General features: G+C 33.2%; 1 long non-coding RNA gene across 1 annotated transcript in view; it reads right to left on the bottom strand.

The window, feature by feature from the left end:
- Positions 1 to 10480: 10480 nt before the first annotated feature.
- The window catches only part of LOC144235096 (uncharacterized), a 54306-nt gene continuing 42569 nt past the window's right edge, over positions 10481 to 22217 (bottom strand). Inside the window, exons 2-3 of the long non-coding RNA XR_013336143.1 lie at positions 12245 to 12339; positions 10481 to 10557 (exon numbers count right to left, since the gene is read on the bottom strand). This is a non-coding gene — a long non-coding RNA (uncharacterized LOC144235096). The remainder of the gene's footprint in view (positions 10558 to 12244; positions 12340 to 22217) is intronic.

Below are 22217 nucleotides of genomic sequence, written 5' to 3'. Positions count from 1 at the left end.
TGTGGTGAAAACACAAAAGAGAACAGATTAAAAATGATTCTCTGCACCTCCCCCACTCATGTTCTGTCTCTCAAAAATAAACAAACATTTAAGAAAATTTTTAAAACAGCAAAACAATTGCAAAACTGTGACTACAGTCTTAAATCTCTGATTTCAAAAGTACATACTATTTTTTATTAAAAAATCTGTAATAATTGTCAAATGCCAACAAACAAAGTGCTACCAGAAGACTAGAATGTGAAAGCCCATGAGCTGAGTAGGTTAGCCCATTTTGGAATATTGTACCTACTACTGGCAACAGAAACACTTGCTTTTGACACTGTAACTACAGTTACAGCAATTTGCATTGATGGAACAGACCAGTGGCAAGACTCTGGAAGAGTAGTAAGGTCTCATGCCCAGAAGTCAAAACTTTCCTATATGGTAGCATATCTCACCATTATCCATGGCTCATTGAGACAGGATTCAAGAAACTAGCAGAGCATCAGAAAATAACTAATAGGAAACTCAACAACAACGATGAGCATACAATGTTTTAAAATATATTACTAGAGGAGCACCAAACTCAATAATCAGAAAAGCTAACTGAGAAAATAATTATTAGAATAACAAAAATATAAAGAAACTGTAAATAATATACCTAGTAGATAAAACAAATCATTAAATTCATTATATTCCAGTTTTTTTAAAAAAAATATGGACTTTAGAACTAAAAATACAATAACTTTCATATAAATATCTAAGGTATAAAAAGATTAGTACTTTAGTACTGAAAAAGATTAGTAGCTTAGAAAATTTAAATGAAAGTTTCTGGAATAACAAAATGGAAAAACCCAAAATAGTTAGCATAACTAAAAAAAAATAAAAATTGAGCCTCACCCTCACAGAGGATTGTTTCAGAAATTCTATCTGCCATCTCTGATGCAGAGTATAAAGAGAGAAAATAAAGTTATATTAGAGCTTTAAAATAAAGATAATTTTTCACAAATCAAGGAGACTCATCCTTTAGTTTTAGAAATTTCAAACTAAGCAAAATAAGAATCTAGACATTAAAAATACTGCTTTAAAGATTTTAACTGAATAGTTGAATGCAACAGCAGACTGGAGATAACTAACAATAGCAATAATGAAGTAAAAGAGAAGTCTGAAGAAATTTTCTAGAATCTAACATTAAGTTATAAATCTAATTAAAGTGAGATTAATAAATGAGAAAACAGAATGAGATGTTCTAAAGAGAGGTCTTGGAGAGTAAATGGCTGAGAAAAAAACCTATTTTTAGAACAAAATGGCTAAGAATTTTTCATAATGGAATAAAAACATGAATTTTTAGATCTGAGAGACAGACAAGTAAGACAGATACCTAGACGAATATTAATATAACTAAAGAAACCAAAGATAGTGGCAAATTTTGAAAGACAGATTACCTATAAACAAAACTTACAGTGAAAGTAGATATTTAATATGAGGATTCATAAACAAGAATCTTTATAATTGAGTGGTTTTTCTATTACAAAAAAGAAAGAAAGAAAGAAAAAGGGTAAATCCTAAATTTCATCATCAGGAAATTTAGTAAATAAATGTTTGAAATATGTATCTAATCTGAAACTATATAGCTCCAAAAATGAAAAAAGTTACAGTGAAAAGTATCATAACAATAATCACTTTTATGCAGAATTATAGGTAGTCATAAATGTAAATAAAGTGGTTATCTATAAACATATGAGCTTGAAATTATAGGAATACTCATTAGTTTAGTGAGGTTTCAAGACATGCAAGAGTATGCTGTCTGGAGAAGGGGTGGGGTTATAAAAGGTTCAGCCAAAAAGCAAGGGTTACTCTGTTTTCCTCCGGCATTGCCCAGGGGAGGTAGGTGCTAGCCAAAAGCCCCAAGTCTCAGGTCAGCTTAAAAGACTCCACCCTACAGTGACCACAGAAGCATCTGGCTTGCTTACTGCATAGCCCCAGGCACTAAGGTCACTCAACAAAACTCCCAAATACATTTAATTTGAAGGAAAAATGAAGGGTAAGAGACCAAAATAAAAGGGGAATAAATTTTGAGGATTTCATTATCATTATTTATTTTTGGAGAGTGGCACAGGTATATGGACTTGCTTAGAAAAAGAAAAATTGCATAATGGATGGTGAAAGGCCTGAGAAGGAAAAGATCACAGAGCCACTACAGTATAAGTATTTTGAAGGAAGGACAATGCTTCATCTAAAATTTACAGATGAGGCAGAACAAAGGAAATTTAAAAAAAAAATGAAAATGCCATTAAAGGTAGAGCACATCAGTAAGAAAGTTTGTTACATCTCTTGTTTCGAAAGCAAAGTAGGAAAATTATAAATTACTTTGAGGAGCAAGGGTAGGGATTACGAGAGAAGCAGTAACATTGTTCAATAGCTAAGTGGGAATAAGAAACAAGGAAATGATCAAAACAAAGTGAAGATCATAGTTGGTTGAAGAATGCTAGAGACCTAATTAAAGATGGAGAGAAAGACAGTGAGAATACACTGAAATGGCTCAATAAACCTGGTATAATTCTTCTCTAGAAAGTAGTTCTTAGCCCAAGTTTGGGTGTGAGTGCCGCAAAGGAAAAATAAATAAAAATAATAATAAAAATAAAATCTTAGAGGAAATGAAAAGGCTAGCTAGACATTGGTTGACATACTGAATTATAGAAACTACTAGACAGTAAGTGAAACTAGAGTATGTGAAAATGAAAATATCTGGGAAATGAAAATCCTGATGTAACCAAAGTGATGGAAATGAAGTGAGAAAGTTGCCAGAAGAAGAGAATATGACTAGAAATTAACTTTGTACATGCACTCATTGTTTTCAGTACCTATTAATACACAGTATTTTCTTTTTTCTGGAGGACTGGAATTTTGTTTGTCTCATTTACTGATGCATCTTCATCAGCCAGAGTGGTTAGTGGCACAGTAAGAGTATTCAATAATTATTTTTGAATTTCTGAAGAATTGCTGGAATTAAGATTTCATTGGTGGTATAAATCTTGTTGTGGGTGAAAAATTGGATGGAAGGGTTTACAAAACTAAAAGGCCTTCACCTGAGAGAATTACAAAGGAAACAGTGACAGCAAAGTTGAATGGAGCATCTCATTCCTAAAAGATATGCTACTGTATACTAGTTCGCAGGGAGGCCTCTGGAGTAAATTTTAGATAATGGACTTGGTGCTGGCTCCACAAAGCATTAGCAGTAGGATGCTGAACTTAATTATTCTGAACCCCCATTTTCTCATTCACAGAAAGGACAAACACCTTAATAACATTTTTGTGAGGATACAATTAGATAAAAATACAAACGCACACACTTTGCATTTCACTACAGGAATGCTCATAATATTTTAGGTATTTTAAAATGCTCCTCAAATTACTGTGGTATAATCTAGATCCCCCTTTTATGTACTTATATTCTTTATGAAGACATTAAAGTTCCCAAGGAAGTTTAGTAACCTAGCAGCTCTGCAAGTCAAACAATTGCACCTACTGAGCATTAATAATGTATTGCTTAGTATTTTCATCAAGGAGCAAATCACCATGGCAATGATATTAATGAGCCCAACTAACTGTGTTGTATATAATGATGAATTTTGCACTACAGAGCTGTGGGTGTCCATGTTCAATTTCAGAACATTTCAGAACATTTCTGGAGAGAGATAACTCTGTATCTTTAAACTTTGATGCACCTCATCACACTGGAACATGGCACAGTGTCATTGGCTTTTCCAACATGTTTATAGCTATCTGAATCAAAGAGATAATGTCTTGACTGCTTCTGTTAGGAGCTGCTGCATTGAAGGGACAAGCACTCGTCTAGAAAGCATGAAGTCTAAGCTTCAAACTTTGATGGCTGAATGCAAATTTTCATTGTAAGCTTCCTCTTACCTTCTTATAAACTATCCTAGCTTTAAAAAGCAAAAGGATTAAAAATATCGCCTTAAATATGTCTAAATTGTATTCTACCTTCTGTTTGGCCAATCAGAAATGATGCATCAAAATAGTTCTATGTGAAAAAGGCATGCACACAAATACATTCACGAATTCTTTTATAAAGAGTGTTTCAGACTGTCAAAATGGGATTCTAGATAAAAAGGAATAAAAAAAATTCTCTGCCACAACTAATGGAAATTCACTCTTTCCTTAAGAGTCTCAATTCATTAGATTAAAAGTTTAAGAAACTGTGAACCCACATACAAGTATAGTCACAGATAAAAAAACAAAAATAGAAATATCCATTGATAAAACATGTTTATATAAGGAAAAGACAATTTCTAAAAGAATACAGTTTTTATGTAAAAGTGATGTAATATATGTTTCTTATTCTTGAGAAGGAAAAGAATTGATCCATAGTGGTGGAAAAGATAGGAGAAACAATTATTCTTTGGATGCTGCATTCTTTTACAGCACCACTTTCATTACCAATTTTTCATCCTTTTTGTGGCTCATGGTTATCTCGTGTTCAAACTCCATTGAATAAATTTAAAACAAAATAGAAAAGCTAATCAATCATAAAAGCACTTTGAAATACATGGAAATTGTTCATGTGCACAAGAGATTTAAGAGTAAGAGATGCTATCTCTTCATTCCTTTTACTGGCATGCATACAAAAGAAAAACATTTTGGGCTCATCCAAACATGGGACACAATTCAAATTTTTCTATAATTTTTCTGGGAACTGTTTTGTCAAGTAAATTATTGAGTATGTCTTTTCCTGAAATTAAAATGTCAAAGTATCACTTTTTATAGCATATTAATTTTGTGTGCCTCTAACTGAAAAGTCATCATACTGTAACAAAAGGAGACTTTGTCAAAAACACAGAAATATTCAAGGGTCATTATGGTAAATAGTTGTTAACTGAGCAAGCATGATGTTAGATAGTTCTGTTTTTCGTAAATTATTTTTAGCTCTCTATATTTTCCTGAAAGAAAAAAAACTGAATCAGAGACATTAATAAAATTGCTGTAATATTTTGTAAAGGAGTACAGATTTCAAAACACTCAGCTCTGAAAGACAGTTCACAGTAATGTTTTCCTAACAGAAACACACACACATAATTACTAATATAACAGTCTGTCTATAGTGGGAAAGCAAGAGTTTTATCACATCCTTGTATCTGTAGACACCAGAACTACAGTAGTCAAGAATATATTTATTTTCACTAAGGACTCAGAAAGTCATGAAAAAAGGCTCAAGGTTTCATTTAATTTAAGGACTACTGCTAGGCAGCATGCAATTACTTTTTGTAAAGTTTATTTCAAGAATAGCTATGTTGTTTACCCCACCCCACACTGTGATATGATGTCATTAATCATAATGGCTGTAGGGCAAGGGCTCAGTTTGCTTCATTAGTTTATTATCAAGAACAAAAGGACTAGATTAGAGATTTTACACAATTGAGCCTTAAAGAAGATGTGCACAATGTTGCTATAGACAGGACATGGTATAATCCACTGACCTATGAGGTGAATATGCTGGTTTTTCACAAGCCAAGAATACTTTCAGCATCATTACTAAAGCACAAAATCTGCATGTCAAATTAATTTGTGCTCTCTTCACCTCACACTGATTAACACAAATTAAGTTTCACAGTCATCACCTAGAGCAGTTAACAAGTAGTAGTATTAAATTCCATGACTTTCCCTCACTATAATTCCTTAAACTGTCCTTTCCTCAATTCCTATTTAACAGAATCCTGTAGTGTTCATTTCAAAGAAATCATGTAAAATGAAGGTGCTCACAGTATGCCTCAGATTTTCTCAGTGTTGAAAGATAGAGTTTAAGGACACCTGTGTATTTCATAGCTAACTGGGTTTCAAAAATGAACCCAATAATTAGTTAAATAACAAGTGTGGTTTTAAACATCTTAAATATTCTATGAATTTGCATCAAGAAAACCCAGAGGCACATTATCAAACCCTGGACTGTATTCATTTACATAAAAAACCAAATGTAGAGGTATCATATCAAAGCAAACCCTAATATGAACAAATGTGAGGTTTTAAACCATTCTTTTTACAGTGTTGTTTTCTATAACCTCCAAAGGGAGTTAGCGAAGGAGGAATTTTTGCTGAGAGTCCACGTGAAGTGTTCTTATAACAACTCCCTTTTAGTTTAGGTTTCATACACATAAATACATGGAAAGATACCATGAAAGACCTACATTAAAGCATATGTTAAGTATCAAAGGGGGAATACATTTTATTAATATACAATATGGTTTTATATTTTATGGTATTCAGAGAACATGAGAATGATACAGTAATAAAAAAGTCAAATTATGCAGTTTTGTAAAGTTATAAACAAAAAATTATTAAAAACTTACATAAAACTAGACTGTAAACACCCTTTAGCCTTGATAATATATTAAGTATCTGGAAAGTATTTGCTAATTCATTTTAGGTAATATGTTCTCCTGTAGGCTGAGAAATTTATTCTTAAGAGACTGTGTGTGTGTGTGTGTGTGTGTGTGTGTATGTGTCTGTCTAGAACAATTAGAAAGGATTCCTTTAACATATCAATGGCATACTCCAAAAATGGGTTCTAGTAGATCCATATCATAAATATCACAATATCGATATTGTGTTATGTATATGATACTCTGTTTTGTGATTGTTCTGCCTTTCCATCTGGACACTAAACTCGAAACTAAACTTAATAACCAAGCCATTATCTTTCATTTATTTGTCTGAGTATCTTCTATTTCCTTTAACATTTTATAAAATGTTGACACTCAAGAATTATCCTCTAAATTCAGTTATAAAATGAGATGTTCATTTCTCTTATGCTTTGTTATGAACTTAATGTTTTTATCCCTCCAAATTAAGATGTTGAAGCCCCATTTCCCCATTGTGCTGGAATTTGGAGATGGTTCCTTTGGGAGAGAATTATGTTTAGGTGAGTTTATGAAGGCAGGGCCCACTTTGGAATTAGTTTCTTTATACGAGGAAGAGACCAGAGCTCCCTTCTATGCACCATGTGAGGATACAAAAGGAAGGTAGTTGTCCATAAACAAGGAGAACACTCTCACCAGGAACTAAATCTGTTAGCAACTTAATCTTGGTTTTCCTGGCCTTCAGAGCTGTGAGAAATAAATGCCTGTTGTTTAAGCCACCAGTCTATGGTGTTTTCTTACAGCAGCCTGAGCTAAGATATTCTTGATCCCTGAAAAGGATCATCAATTTTTCAGCCGTTGTGTTTTCATTCAAATGATATCCACTTCATGTTCAACTGTACCTCTTTTTTATACCCATGGAAATGGAATATGCCTATTAACGTGGAATACTAATTCTGATATCCTATGCTGTACTTTACTGTTGTTGAAAACATATAATGTCAGTACAACGTGCCATAAAGTTTTCTGTATCTTTCAAGTCCAGAACATAAGAATTGACATGTCAGGCAGAATATTGTTAATAACCAAATTGTTAGGAGGATACCAAAGTATTTCAAAATATATTTAATAATTTTCTGCTTATATTTAGTTTCCTCAGCATGTTATCTTCTTTACTTATATTTAAATCTCCATAATATTTCAAATATTAACAGGAGTTCAATCATTATTACTGACGAACTTGCAAGTTAACTAGAACATTTCAGCTGAGTATAGCAATAATGTTAATGCTTAGAACCAGTGTCTTTATGGATCTTTAAACAATATATACATTTTCCTAAATGTACAAATTAAGCACAGTGTGATACCTTACATTCAGTATTCTTTTATGGTCTCACTCAGCCTCTTTGGCCATCCACACTACTCAGTAAGATGCAGGAAAATTAAACATAGAATTATAATGTGTTACTAAAATAAATGGAGAATATTCATTAAAATTATAAGAGACATGAGGTTTTCAAGAATAGACTTTCATCTTATATTCCTGGTACAATTCACAGTGATTGGTACGTACCAGATTCTTAATATATTTTCTGAATTGATCAATTAACAAAAAGTACCAGGCACTTTACAGGACATGAAGTATTAAAAATTAAATACACTGAAGGCTCAGCCCTCAAAGAAATTATACTCTAATGGAAGAACTCATAGATACTGAGAACTAATCAAACTAATTAGTAATGAGAATAAAATACAGATCTATGCAATTCATTTAGATAAACACAAGTCATATTTTGAAGCATGAAAATGATGAGCCTAAAAACTCCTACCAGAATAGTTGAAGCTATCATATACAAACTTTGAATGACAAATGATGATCTTATATGGTACTCTTTAATCTATGGATTTGTAAATTATAGAGCAATGGTAGTGTTTCTGAACTACTCTAGTGACTGAATAGGTTTGTTCCACTGCCTAATTTTGGAATAAGGCTTACTCTGAATCAACTACTAAGTTCTTTCCTATCAACATAATTTGAGTGATGATCTCAAATTCCTACATGTAGGGAAAGATGGATTGTTCTTTATAATTAGGATACTAAACAGAGGCAACTCTTTCCGAAATGGTAGAATAAGGACCTCTGAAAAATGGCTCCTTGTAAAACACAGGAAAAATTTGCCTAAGTTGACTTTTTCAGAATTCTGAAAATAACAAAAAGCTTTCAAAATCCAAGAAGTATCTATTCAAGAAAAATGGCTGAATCTCAGTTAGAAGAGTGAATTTGTGGTGTTTTAACTTGTCCTATCATACTCTCCTCTTGCTCAGATCTGCAGTAGCCTTAAAAACGAGTCACATAATAGTCATGGGGCTGGGGGCAATAATAGATTTGGAGCTGCCATAAAAGCCCCATTCCTAAAGAAGTGTCACTATTTGAGCTCTGTAGCAGCTCTCTGGAAAAGATCCTCTAGCAAGGCTTTTCATCATTTGATCTGACTCAGCTTGTCCAGTGGAAAGCCTTATCTCAGGGTGTTTGTTGAAAGCAATCAGGATTAGTTATTTAATCTTGAAGTTGCCAGAGACAGTGCCTCCTGTACCAAATGAGGATAGCCAAAAAATTTTATAAAAGGAAAAACTATTTTATGAGACACCCATATAGGACTTTGATAGACTCCAAAATAATCCTAGCTTTGTGTGTATGCCCCATAATTCCTGACAGTCCCCTAATCCATCACCTCTAGGTGACCTTCAGGATCTGCATAAGCTGGGAATGAATAATGCATAATTATAAACTGGAGAGTTGAAGTCATGCCCCATCACAAACACAGAGCCCTCCTATAAAGGTTGGGAGACTTATTGGTCCAAGCCATTTAATAAAATATCTGTCCAATTATCAGCTGATCACTGTTAACTGAAGCGGGTACTTCAGTGGGAACACATGAATTAGTCCAGGAAAAACTAAACAAACAGCAGCAACAACAAAACCTAAGGATGAACAGGAATGTGTTTTCTAGAGTATCCACATTCTATTATTTCAAATTTTCAGTTTTCTAAAAAAATTGAGACATGTAAAGAAATAAAAAGTATGACCCATATATGAAAAAAAAAATAGGAAGAAAAAAAAGGAAAGAAGGAAGGAAGGAAGGATGGAAGGGAGGACTGAAGGAAGGAAGGAAGAAACCTGATGAAGTCAATAAAATGTTTCATCCTTTAAGAAAACCAAGTGTTGGACTTACTAGATGAATTTTTAAAATCTGCTATTATAAATAAGTATATTTATGTCTGAAGAATTAAAGAAAAGTATGAGAACAATATCTCACTATATAAAGAATTGCCAATCAAGAGATCAACATAGTTAAAAAAAGTACAACATAGCATTTTTTAGTGGAAAAGTAAAATGAAACACCACCAGAAATATTCAAAAGTAGATGTGACCTCACAGGACAAAGAATCAACCAACTTGAAGATAATGCCATTGACACATCTCAATTATTTCTGTGGAACATAAAGAAAAAAGAATGCACAAAACTAATCAAAACCTCAGAGAACCACTAGATACCTTTAAATGTACCAAGGTATGCATAAAGTTAGTCATGAAAGAAAGAAGTACAAAGAACATAGAGTGGATAATTACTGAAAACTACCAAAATTTGATGAAGAATATTAATTCACATATGTGAGAAACTCAATCAACTCCAAACAGGTTAAACTCAAAGCTATCCATACTCAAATATATCCACTATCAGAAATAGTGAAGGCTATAATAGTGACAATGGGATGATACATTCAAAGTGCTGAAAGAGGCTGTCAACCAAGAATTCCATACTCAACTCCTGGACACAAAGTTTTTGTACATTGTTGAAATTAAATTGACACTAATCTAAACCAGATTGTTTTAAGTTGTTACTTTATAATCCCCAGGGCAACAATTTTAAAAGATATCTCAAAGATATCTCAAATATAATAAGCAACAAAGAAATTAATACAGTACACAATAAAGAGTATCTAGTAGAGAAGAAGGCAGTAATGGAGAAATAGAGACAAAATAAGACTTAGGACATGTAGAAAACAAACAACAAAATGGCAGATCTAAACCTTACCTTGTTGGATTGCACACTCCAACTGGAAACCAGGAATTGGCAGAATAAATTAAAAAGATCCAACCTTGTTCTTTCTACAAGAGACATACTCCGTATACACAAAGTGACTGAAAATAAAGGAACAGAAAAAGATATACCATGCAAATAATAGCCAAAAGGGACCTGAAGTGGCTATATTAATCTCAGATCCAATAGACTTTAAGACAAAAATTGTTACTAGAGAAAAAGGAAAACATTTTCCAGTGAAAAAAAGGTCAGGTCATCAGGAAGATATAACAATAATAAGCATAGATGCACGTAGTAAAAGAGCCCTCAAAATTCAGAAAGCAAAAACTGACATACATAAAGGGAAAAATAGATAATTCAACAATAATAATTGGAAACTTCAATATCCCACTTTGAATAACATAGAAAAAACTAGGCATAAGAGTGGCAAGGAAACAGAAAATTCGAATAACATTATATACCAAGCAGATCTAAGAGACATCTATAAAACACCCCACCCAACAACAGAGAAAAACATTCTCAAATGCACATAGAATATTCTCTAATGTGGTTAAAACTCTATGTGCATAGAGAAGAATCTATTTATGGATATCTATGAATATAAACGAAAGATTTCTAATCACCTTATTCTTCCACATTAATAAACTACTAAAAAGAGCAAGGTAATCCCAAACCAAGGTCAAAAAGGAAATAATAGGAATTAGAGTGGAAATAAATAGAGAATAGGAAAATATAGAGAAAATCAACAGAATCAAAATTTGGTTCCATAATCTTCTATTAGACTGAACAGGAACAGGGTTGAGAAGGATGTGGAAGAATTGCAATCCTTATACTTTACTAGAAATACAAAATGGTGTGATAAATTCACAAAACTCTGGCATTTCCTCATAGTGTTATAAATAGAGGTATCATAGAACCTAGTAATTCCACTACTAGTTACACAGACAAAATACAGGAGCAAAAAACACACATGACTATTTATAGTGGCATTAATCATAATGGTCATAAAATGAAAACAACCCAAAGTCCATCAACCAATGAATGGATTAAAAAAATGTGATATGCCCATTCAATGTAATATTCAACCATCAAAAGGAATACTCTAATGATGCATGCTACGATAGACATGAACCTTGAAAACATCCTGAAATAAGACAATCACAAATGACCAAATTTGTATGATTCAATTTATATGAAATTTTCACAATAGGAAAACCCATAGAGACAGAAAGTAGATTAGTGGTCAGAGGCTTGGGGAGAGAGAGACAGAGAAAGTGTATGTAATATGGGTTTTCTTTTGAGGGTGATTAATTATAATGGTGAGAATTACAGAACACTGAATATACTAAAAAAAAGCTAATGTATTATGCACTTTAAGAAAGGTGGATTTTATGCTCTGAGAATTGTAGCTAGCTAGCTAGCTACCTACTTCAAATAATTAGAGAAAGAGAAGAGTGAGGCAACTACAGGCTTCTTATATTTGAAGTTAGATCTTTATATGATTGCTTCAGTGTCCATAACTGCCTTTCATTTCCTGATCAGGCATAGCCAACAAATTCCATATTAATAAAAAAGTAAAGATACTTTTTTGACATGTCTCAAGAATATGTTGTTGAAATAAATTAACATAAGTTAACAATGTATAAGCCAAGAGCAACTTTTGAATAAGACATACTGCTAAACAAATTAACTACATCAAGTTACCAGATGAAGCTGTTACCTCCCCAGTTTGAGCCAATGAGGAGAAAAGGAAGCCAAAAACATGAAAGGAAAACTGGAAACACTTACCTGCAGGGTCCAGTTTTGGTTGGTGACTTTAGACAGTTCCAAAGAACTCTCATATCTTCCTAGCATCAGGGCTTCTAAGTGAAGAAGGAAGAAATCTGGATAAGAGACAAGAAATTGTGCTTTGTTAAGGATAAAGGTAACCTCCAAAGCAAGACTGAATAAAATCTAGAACAAATGAGAAAAGAGATTCAAAATTAAATAAAGGTTTTCCTAAACTGTTTTTATTTGCATTTTTTTTTCATACAGCTCACCACTGGAGTGATAGCTTTCTCTGTCATGTAGTTCAAAACGAATTTCAGACCACTATTGTATAGGATTATATGTGTATAAAGAAACTATCTAAATTATTGTTTTCCAATCAAGTGGGTTAGGATAACCTGTGAAAATATTGTAACATATAGATTCCCATAACTGTGTTCCAAATTCATTAACCAGAATATCCAGGGATGATGACTAGTTGATGATGAAGATGATGATGACGAAGATGATGACAATGATGACAACAATGGTGAATGATGATGAAATAATTGGAGTATGACTTTTGTGATCAATCAGGTTTGCAAATCACCAGGTATCATTATGAAGAACAAAACACACACAAACCATACAGTATGTATAATCATGTAATATGAAATCTGGAATGTGTAAATTAAGGATATATGGAGGAGAAGTTTTTTCCATAAAGATGCATGGCCAGTTAGTAGCAATACTGCATAAGAACTTAGGCTGATTAAAAAAGTCTTCTATTGGCTGAGCTATTGCTTTCCTTTACCTCAATATCCACAGATAGGCCATAAAATTTAAGACTTAATGTTCTGTAGCATTGTACAGTTTCTTGCATATGCTTTAAAATCTCTTTAAAACCATGGGCCAATAAAAACATTTCACTCTTGTAAGTGGTAAATATCAGGAACAGATGAAAAATAAATTATTCTTAAATTTCCATGTATATTTATGAATTTGGAAGACCATTTCATCAGAGGTGAAAACATGAAACAGTAAAGGATGGTTGCCTCTGAGGAGTGTGAAGGTGATGTAGGTGTGCAGAGTGGGAGGGATGCTTATTTTTATTGCAAATGTTTTATAAATCAGATCTTCACATTTTTAAAGAATAAAAGGAAATAAAATTATTTGCAGAAGAAAAGGAAAGATAATTAACTTATCCAAGTAAAGTCATTAGATTAGTTTTTCTATTGCTGTGTAACAAATTAGCACAAACTTAGTAACTTAAAAAAAACCTGCACTTCTTATCCCAAAATTTCTGTGGTTCAGGGATCCAGGTACATCTTAACTGAGTCATCTGAAAGACTGTAATTATTGCAATGGCCAAGGCTGAATTCTCATCTGAAAGATAGACTAACTAGGAAAGAATCCACTTCTAGTCTCACTCAGATTGATGGAAGAATTCATTTCCTCGTGATTGTACACTGAGATCCCCAACTTCTTGCTGCCTATTGTCTGGAAGCTACCTTCAGCTCCTACAGGCCTTCCGCAGTTACTTGCCATATGAATGTTTACTTCTTCAAAGCCAGCAAAGGAGTCTTATATTACATAATCATGGGAGTGACATCTTATTACCTTTTCCATATTCTATTGATCAGAAGACAGTCACAGGATGAGCAAGGACCCAGTTTTTATAGATCTTGCTGATATAACAGACTATACTTTGAAAGAAAACAAATCTTTATTGAGACTCTGTTTTGTGTCAGGTGCTCTATTAATCACTGTAAGATATGGTATATATTTCTTATGGCATTCCTATAAAATACTGATACCACCAGTTCTACTCTGTGATGAGAACTTAGAGTCACTTTTCTTATGTGATACAAGTAGTAAGTGTTATGCATGAATTTCAACAAAAGACTTCCCTTAATCAGAGGTTTTCTATTTCTATTCTACTACATTACTGTATTAGCACACTAAGGACTAAAAACAGGGCTTGGGCGCTCCCCAGTTTGAATAAGATAGTACATGTTAAATGGGGAGAAGTAAATAGAAGGGGACAAGAAAAAAAATAAACAGAAGCATGATTAAATCAACTTATATAAGATTTCACAAGTTTTTCAGTTTATATTATTTGTAATTATTGATAGTGATAGCAAATACGTAACTTTGACACTTAAAAAGACATTTCTCAGAAATAAGCCTTATGGATTATACAGCTTAATGTCCATGGGTACATAATCAAGTCTGGTTTTTATTGTGTTTTTGTTTTTTTTAAGGAACAGGTGAAGAAGAATTTAAAGCTTTCTCCAAATGGACCTGGACCTTCCTTTGACAGTTAAATAGAAATAAAATTCATTTAGAAGTTTCAACTTTCTCTTGTAACTGGCAACAGTAATTTCTACATTTTAGATTAATTACTAAGAATTTTCATTTCCCATAGGTGGCAGCATAAACTTTAATAGAATATTCATTACTAGCAATATTAGTTCAGATCTTCTTTTCTCATAATGACAAACTACTATTTTGAGGGTTTTCTGATTCCACTGAGTCCATCTTTTGAGTCTATTTAAAATGCTTAAAGTAGAGAGTAATTTATTTTGTTAGAAGTACAAGTATAATTGTAAGTAAAAGTAAATGTACAAGTACAATTTTGCATCATTTTCAAGACACCTTACAATTTCATAATGAATAAATGAAAAAAGAACTAAGATTAAAAGCAAAAATTAATAGTTTTAATTGATACGGTGGTGTAGTTAATATACCACTTTCAGAGTTGACAACATAAGAGGATTTTGTAACGATTAATGAATTCTCATCATGCACTGAACTGTTTTTGCTTATATACAAGTATGTAGGTGTGTGATCTTATGAGCAATAATGTCTGACTGAATCAGCTTTCTCAAACTCTATATTTTAAGTTTGCTATTTCTTTGGATTCCCAAGCAGTCAGAAAGAGGGTTCACATTTATATTTTAAGGAATGTCAAAATATTCAATCAACTGCAAGCTTATTTTTACAGATCTTTTGAATTGGTTGAAAATTTTTCACTCTCCAGAGTACAATATTTAACTTCTACTTAATGAAATTCTAAAGAAAACAAAACAAACAAAAGGAAACAAATAAGACTTCAGTTGCAGTTAATCTTAAGTTAACATTCACCTCGAAATATGTCTTGATTTAAGTGCATTTGTTTCCTTTTTCATGTTTCAATAGATCTCCTTTCTTTTGTCTTTCATATAAATTAGCTCTTGAGAATCCACTGTATTCCAAAGGAATCTCATACTTCAAAGAAAGTCTACTGGATTTTTAGAACAGAATATTTTAACACATTTGTCTACCTTTAGGTGTTTTGCTTTATGTTTCAAAAGTCTGATAGCAGTTCAACACTCAAATATCTGTCTTTATAACTTATCTCCTAAGATATGTCCCCAAAACAATGAGGTATATTGTTGACAAAGAATTAAATGTAATAATCAAGCAATTAACCAAGGGTATTTGCAGCACTATATAGAAAGACAAATTAAGAAGACTACCATGGTATCCGGAAGCCATCTGTTAACCAATGTCAAATTGATGATAAAGAAAATTGAGTTCCCATGGCAGTTGGTTTTTCTCCAGCTGTATACAGCTATAAAAGAGCCATCAAAGACAAATCTGCATTTGTTGTTAATTCAGAAATGCAGTAGATAGGCATTGAGAAACCTCCAATGACAACTTTTTATTCTGAAAGTTGATGCTAAAATTCCTGGGAAAGTTACATATTGGGCCTTGGATCAGCATTTAAGATAAAAAGGTAAAAAGATGTATCAGTACAATTTTCATATGCATGTATGTACACACAAATACAGTAAAAATCTGCTAAGACCAAAAATGAGGGAATCATTTCTAAAGCAATCAATAATATGAAGGTTAATTGAAAACTTATCTATTTCCCTCAACACTTATTGCAATATTCTAATGTGAGCCTCACTTTAAGAAAAGACTTATGATGAAGGAGTACTAGTAAATAATCATACATTTGGATGGTCTTTATTAGTAAGCCCTGATAAAGACTCATGTCATAAACTTAACAAAGGGTCCTCCAAAATCATTATAATACCAACACTCAAAGGAAACCTTAAAAAGTTAACATAATGCCTTGAAAAAGGTTGAGATCTGGAGTCTGGCGAAAGTGATGTTTCAAATTCACACTTCATTCCTTATTAGTTATATGACCTTGGACATATTACTTAATCTGTAGTAGTGTGTGTATAAAAATGAGACTGATAATAACCTTGCAGGGATGTTGAAGGGATAAAATGAATTAATGGGTGTCAAATCTTATTTCTGTCAAATGAAACATGAAATGTCTTATCAATGGACTATTGAAGTAATACTAATTGCTAAGGACTTTAGGCTTATTGTGGCGGGGTCACCAGGCTGAGGATCAGGAAACCTAGCTTGTTCTTCAAGCTTTGCCACAAATTAGCTGTGTGACCCTGTACAAATTCTGGACCTCAGTTTACTCTTTGCTAAATTGAGGTTGGGATGGAGATGGAATTAAAACGACCATATTAATTCTAACATCCACTTATTCCAAAGATTTGCATTAGATTTCAAAAAAATAAAAGCAAAATATAACATCACATATTTGTAGAAGAACAATGTTGAAATCACTACAGTCTGTTATATGTGCTGTGTTTATTGCTGATTTCTTAAAAAAAAATTAAACAGTGGTAAAAGTCAGTTTTTATAGCCTACTTAAGGTTTATGTTTTTATTAGAATGCATTTAAGTAAACATGCATTTAATGTATTCACCCCAGCCACCTACTTGAACAGGATTCACCCAAAACGGTGTCTGACGCTTCTTATACTGGCACCTTAGAATTTTAGAGTTGAAGAAGATTACAAAATTAACAACTTATCCATTCCCCACTTAATGGGTGGACAAAAAAAAGACATAAATGATAGAGTATTGGTTCTAGAACCCACATCGATTGACTCTTAGATCAATCTTTGTTCCATATCACATTTCGCTATTTTTAACAACCTTAAAAATGTATTCTATATCCGTCACTTTCTCTGTTCCTGAGACCTTGTCTGATTTCATTAACTTTGACTGAAGTTACATTTTGTTTACTACTGCTATACTGAACAAGCATTTCACATTCGATGATCTCACAATACAAATGTGTTTGGCCCACCACTGCCACTTTAAAACGCACCGCCCACCGTGTACAGAACCTTAGCAACCCTCATCATTTTTCAGCTCATTCCTAAATATCAGATATTCAATAGTCATTTCAGGTTATAGCATGCAGTTTCAATTCAGAAATATTAAGTGCTGCTTCGAGATAGTAACCAATATTTGATTCTTCATTAAAAAATAAGAATCTTTTCCTTTTAGGCATGGTTGGCTTCTTCATGCACTTCTCCTTCCATTAGTTAGCTGCTGTATTGAACTTACATGATCAGTGAATTCAGAATGAGAGAGAAAGCTAGAGACCAAGACTGTTTCTATTTGGCCAGTTACTGATAATGCAGTAGCAATCTTAAATCAAATTTAAATTATAAAAAAAATATGCAGGATACAGTAGTCGTTTATATATAGAGAACAAATAAAAAACATTTAAAAGTAAAACACTGATCTTTAACACAGGAGCAAAGGCAATACAATGGAGAAAATACAGTCTTTTCAACAAATGGTGTTGGAACAAGTAGATACACATGCCAGGAAAAAAAAAAAAGGAAGGAAGGAAGGAAGGAAGGAAAGAAGGAAGGAAGGGAGGAAGGAACAAAGGGAGGAAGGAAGAATCTAGACATAGACCCTACACCATACAACCTGTCTTTAAAAAATGGGTCAAAAATCTTAACAGGCATCAAAGAAGATATACAAATTACAAGTATATGAACTATGTTAAACATCATATGTCATGAACAATGAGACAGCTCTGCACACCTACTGAAATGATGAAATTCCAAAACACTGACAAGCACCAAATGCTGGAGAGAATGTAGAGCAATAGAACTCTAATTCATTGATGGGGGGAGCACAAAATGATAAAGCTACTTTGGAAGACAATTTGGCAGTTTCTGATAAAACTAGCATAGTCTTACTATACAAGACAGCAGTCACACTCCTTGGTATTTACTCAAATGAAGTGAAAATTTATATCCACACAATAATCAGCACATGGATGTTTCTAGTAGCTTTTTCATAATTGCCAAAACCTGGAAGTAACCAAAACGTCTTTCAGTAAGTGAACGGATGAATAAACTATGGTATATTATCACAATGGAATAAAAGTCAGTTCCAAGAATAAATGAGCTATCAAATCATTAAAAGACATGGAGGGACCTGAAACATATATTACTAAGTGAAATAAGCCAATCTGAAATGGCTGCATACCGTATGATTCCAATTATATGACTTGGAAAAGGCAAAACTATGGAGAAAGTAAAAAGATCAGTGGTTTCCAGAGGTTAGAGGAGAAGGATGGATAAATGGGAAGAACACATAGGATTTTTAGGGCAGAGAAACTATTCCGTGCGATACTATAACAGTAGATACATGTCATTATATAGAATATAAGCCCCAAGAGCGAACCCTAATGTAAACTATGAACTTTGGATCATAATAGTATGTCAGCATAGCTCATCAGCTGTAACAATGGTACCAGTTTGGTGAGGAATGATAATAGTGGGGTGGGGGGGTGTAGGAGTACATGGGAACCCTGTATTTTCTGTTCAATTTTGCTATAATATAAAATTGCTCTAAAAAATAAAGTCTATTTTTTAAAAGGTAAAGCAGAAGAATTTAACTTAATACTTTTTAAAAGAGAAACTGAGACATCTGGGTGGCTGAGTCGGTTAAACATACAACTTCAGCTCAGGTCATGATCTCACAGTCTGCGAGTCTGAGTCGCACATTGGGCTCTGTGCTGACAGTTCAGAGCCCGGAGCCTGCTTCATATTCTGTGTCTCCCTCTCTCTTTGCCCCTACCCCACTTGTTCTCTCTCTCTCTCTCTCTCTCTCAAAAATAAATAAAAACAAAAAAACTAATAAAATAAAAAAGAAAAACTTAAATTTTTGTAAGAAAATTATATAAAGAGTTAACTTTGGGTACATTCAGTTAGAAATGAAAGTAAGTTTTAAGTAAATTTTTAAAATAGATAAATGTCCTACTACTAAATGAATTCCACTACAAAAGAGAGGAAGAACAAAAACAGAGACAACACATCAACTGTAATTCATGTAAGGCTACCTATCAATCTTGGGTCTGTTTTAAACAACCTCCAAGGTAAAATAATAATCATAACAACAACAACAATAATAATGAAATGCATATGATTACATCAAGACCACTAAACAAATGTGATTGTCACAGAACATAAATCAAACTATAACTAATTCATATTCTAGAATAAATTAGATATGTATAAGCCAAATATAGACTAAAGAGAGAGTGAGGTACCATAAAGGTTAGAAACAAAATGTGATAGAAGGCTTTAGAGGTTCAGCATTAGGATGTTTAGCCCTCAGCTAGCTTTAACCATATTCATTCTTTAGAAGCCAAGAACCAGTTAGTCAGAATAGTATGAAAGAGGAAATGTATATACTTTCATGTATTTCAGTATATACCTCTATAATAGCATTTACTACGATATATTCAATCACTTTATTTAAATATACATATAACCTCCTATGGAAAGGATTTGTATGAATAACACTTGGCACACTGGCATACAGTTGACTCTCAAATGCATGAATAAAGGAATAACCAGAAATATATTGAGCTATAGGGGAGAGTAAGCATAAATATACTATTTATTATTTTCTAAATGTATATTCTTAGCCAGTAATTATATACTTTAAAAATATTACTCTGCTTATTTATATGATTTATGATGTATGTATGACTATATCTGAAACAAAGAAAAATGAATTAAGTCTTTGACCACAGAGTCCATAAATGGAATCGAGTATATATACCTACATACATATATCCAAAACATTTGCACTTCCATTATACCATATACCTAAGAATTAACATGGTCTCGCTAAGTCTTTTTACTTGAAAAATAAATAGTAAGTGACATGACCAGGGTAACATAGACAGAACCTTATTTCCAGTTTTCATTTGGCTCAGAGAAAGAAAGGATTACAACTCAGTCTGTATTCTTGTGTTCATATGTACCAAAGAACCATGACTAATAATGTCTAAGTAAGCAAATGGCTACAAACCTCTAAGACATATGAAGTTAACAGAGTTAATAGAAAAGGGAGAAACATAGCCAGGGCAGAGTAAAGACAACATGCCAAAGAGCCTCCACAGGAAGTAAATAAATAAAAGTTGAAGTAAATAAGTAAGATGTTATGACAAGATTTAGGGGAAAATGCTCCCTGGGACCTCCAGGAAAAGCCACAAGGGAATGTAGTTTTGATGTTACCTCTGGGCAACCAGTGTGATTATTATTTCAATGACCTTCAAGATACTACACTGGTCTTTCCTGACTAAGGTAGGAACCCATGATGTGTGGTACAAATATGAGCCGGTAGGTGAACAGGTTTAAGATGCAATGTTCAGTTCACTGGTTTATCATAGAGAATGAAGAGATATCAATATGATAGAAGAAATTATAAACAAAAGGTAGAAAAGAATAGTCTGGGGAGGAAAAAAAAAAAAGCAAGCTGTAGTTTTTTTTAATCATCTTGAGCCTTCTTTAGGCCTTTATTTTCTTGGGTCTTTTAAGAAGACATGGTTGAGAAATTTTTGTATGCTTAAAATAAACACTGAAGAGTTGAAGGTCACTGCCCAACTATGGTTATTTAAATAAATAAAATTAAGGAATAATAGTTAACTTACAGTCACTGCCTGGTAGAGAATACAAACAAGGAAACATGGCTACCAAAAAAACAAAAACAAAAACAACCCCCCACCCCCTCCCCCACACACACAGGAACGAATGGAGCTGAGGCTCAACCATTTGGTACCCACTGTGATCCCTGTACTTGTGCAGGAAGAGAAAATTGAAGTGTTTAGCTGTGGCAACCAGGGGACACCAAGAATTTGTCATAGGAAGGTCGAAGACAGCATAATGACTGGATATAGCTAGAATAGTGACAGGGAATGGGGTCTGATAATTTGGCTCCCTTTTCCTATAACTATGCTTTGGCAATTAACCTGTGTGCATAAAGTCCACATGTAATATTTTATGTGACTGTAACCATTCTTGCCAGGTTATGAACTAGGCCATGTTAGAATGAAGTTTGCCATAGAAATCTGGGTTAAGCTGACAAATAGAAGCACACGTCACAGCAAAGAGAAATAAGAGTAACTCTGCACACCTAGTACAGGTGCAGACCCCTCTAGGGAGAATCTAAAACTTCTGATGTCAAAACCTGTCATCCAAGGCAGAAAATCAGAGGTTGGAATGAGTTTAATGTTGACAAACAAGTCAATAAGATTTTGAAAATTTACGACAAAGAAAAGGCACATCTTAGCTTTTCTCAGTATAAGAACAAAGAGAGGATAATGTTACCTGCATCTTCACCTGTGAACTTTAGACTGAAAAGAGCAAAACAAACATGAAAAACAGACAATTTCAAAACAAATAAGAACACAGTAAAAGAGTACCTTGGTAGTTAGTTTATAGATCTATATACCATGGTTACTTAGAACAGGGGGCAAAAAATGGTAACATTGCAAAAATCATTGTTCACTACATTTTGGGTCTAATGCAAATGGAAAAATGTACAATACAAATATGAATTTAGTAGTGAGTTTCCTATTTGTAGAAGTAGCCAAGAAAAAGCTAACAGAGATGTTAGAAGACAGTTTTCAGTGATTGTGAGATTCTAATAGATGAACTCTAAGTTACCTTTCAAATGTTAGCACTACTAAGTGCTAAGAAATCATTGTCATCCGGGGTGCCTGGGTGGCTCAGTTGCTTAAACAATGGAATTTTGATTTTGGCTCAGGTCATGATCTCGTGGTTTGTGAGATCAAGCCCTGCATTGGGCTCTGTGCTGAGCATGGAGCCTGC

The sequence above is a fragment of the Crocuta crocuta genome, unplaced genomic scaffold, assembly GCF_008692635.1.
Source record: "Crocuta crocuta isolate KB4526 unplaced genomic scaffold, BGI_CrCroc_1.0 scaffold403, whole genome shotgun sequence".
Lineage (NCBI taxonomy): Eukaryota > Metazoa > Chordata > Mammalia > Carnivora > Hyaenidae > Crocuta > Crocuta crocuta.
This window is presented reverse-complemented; position numbering and strand designations above follow the sequence as displayed.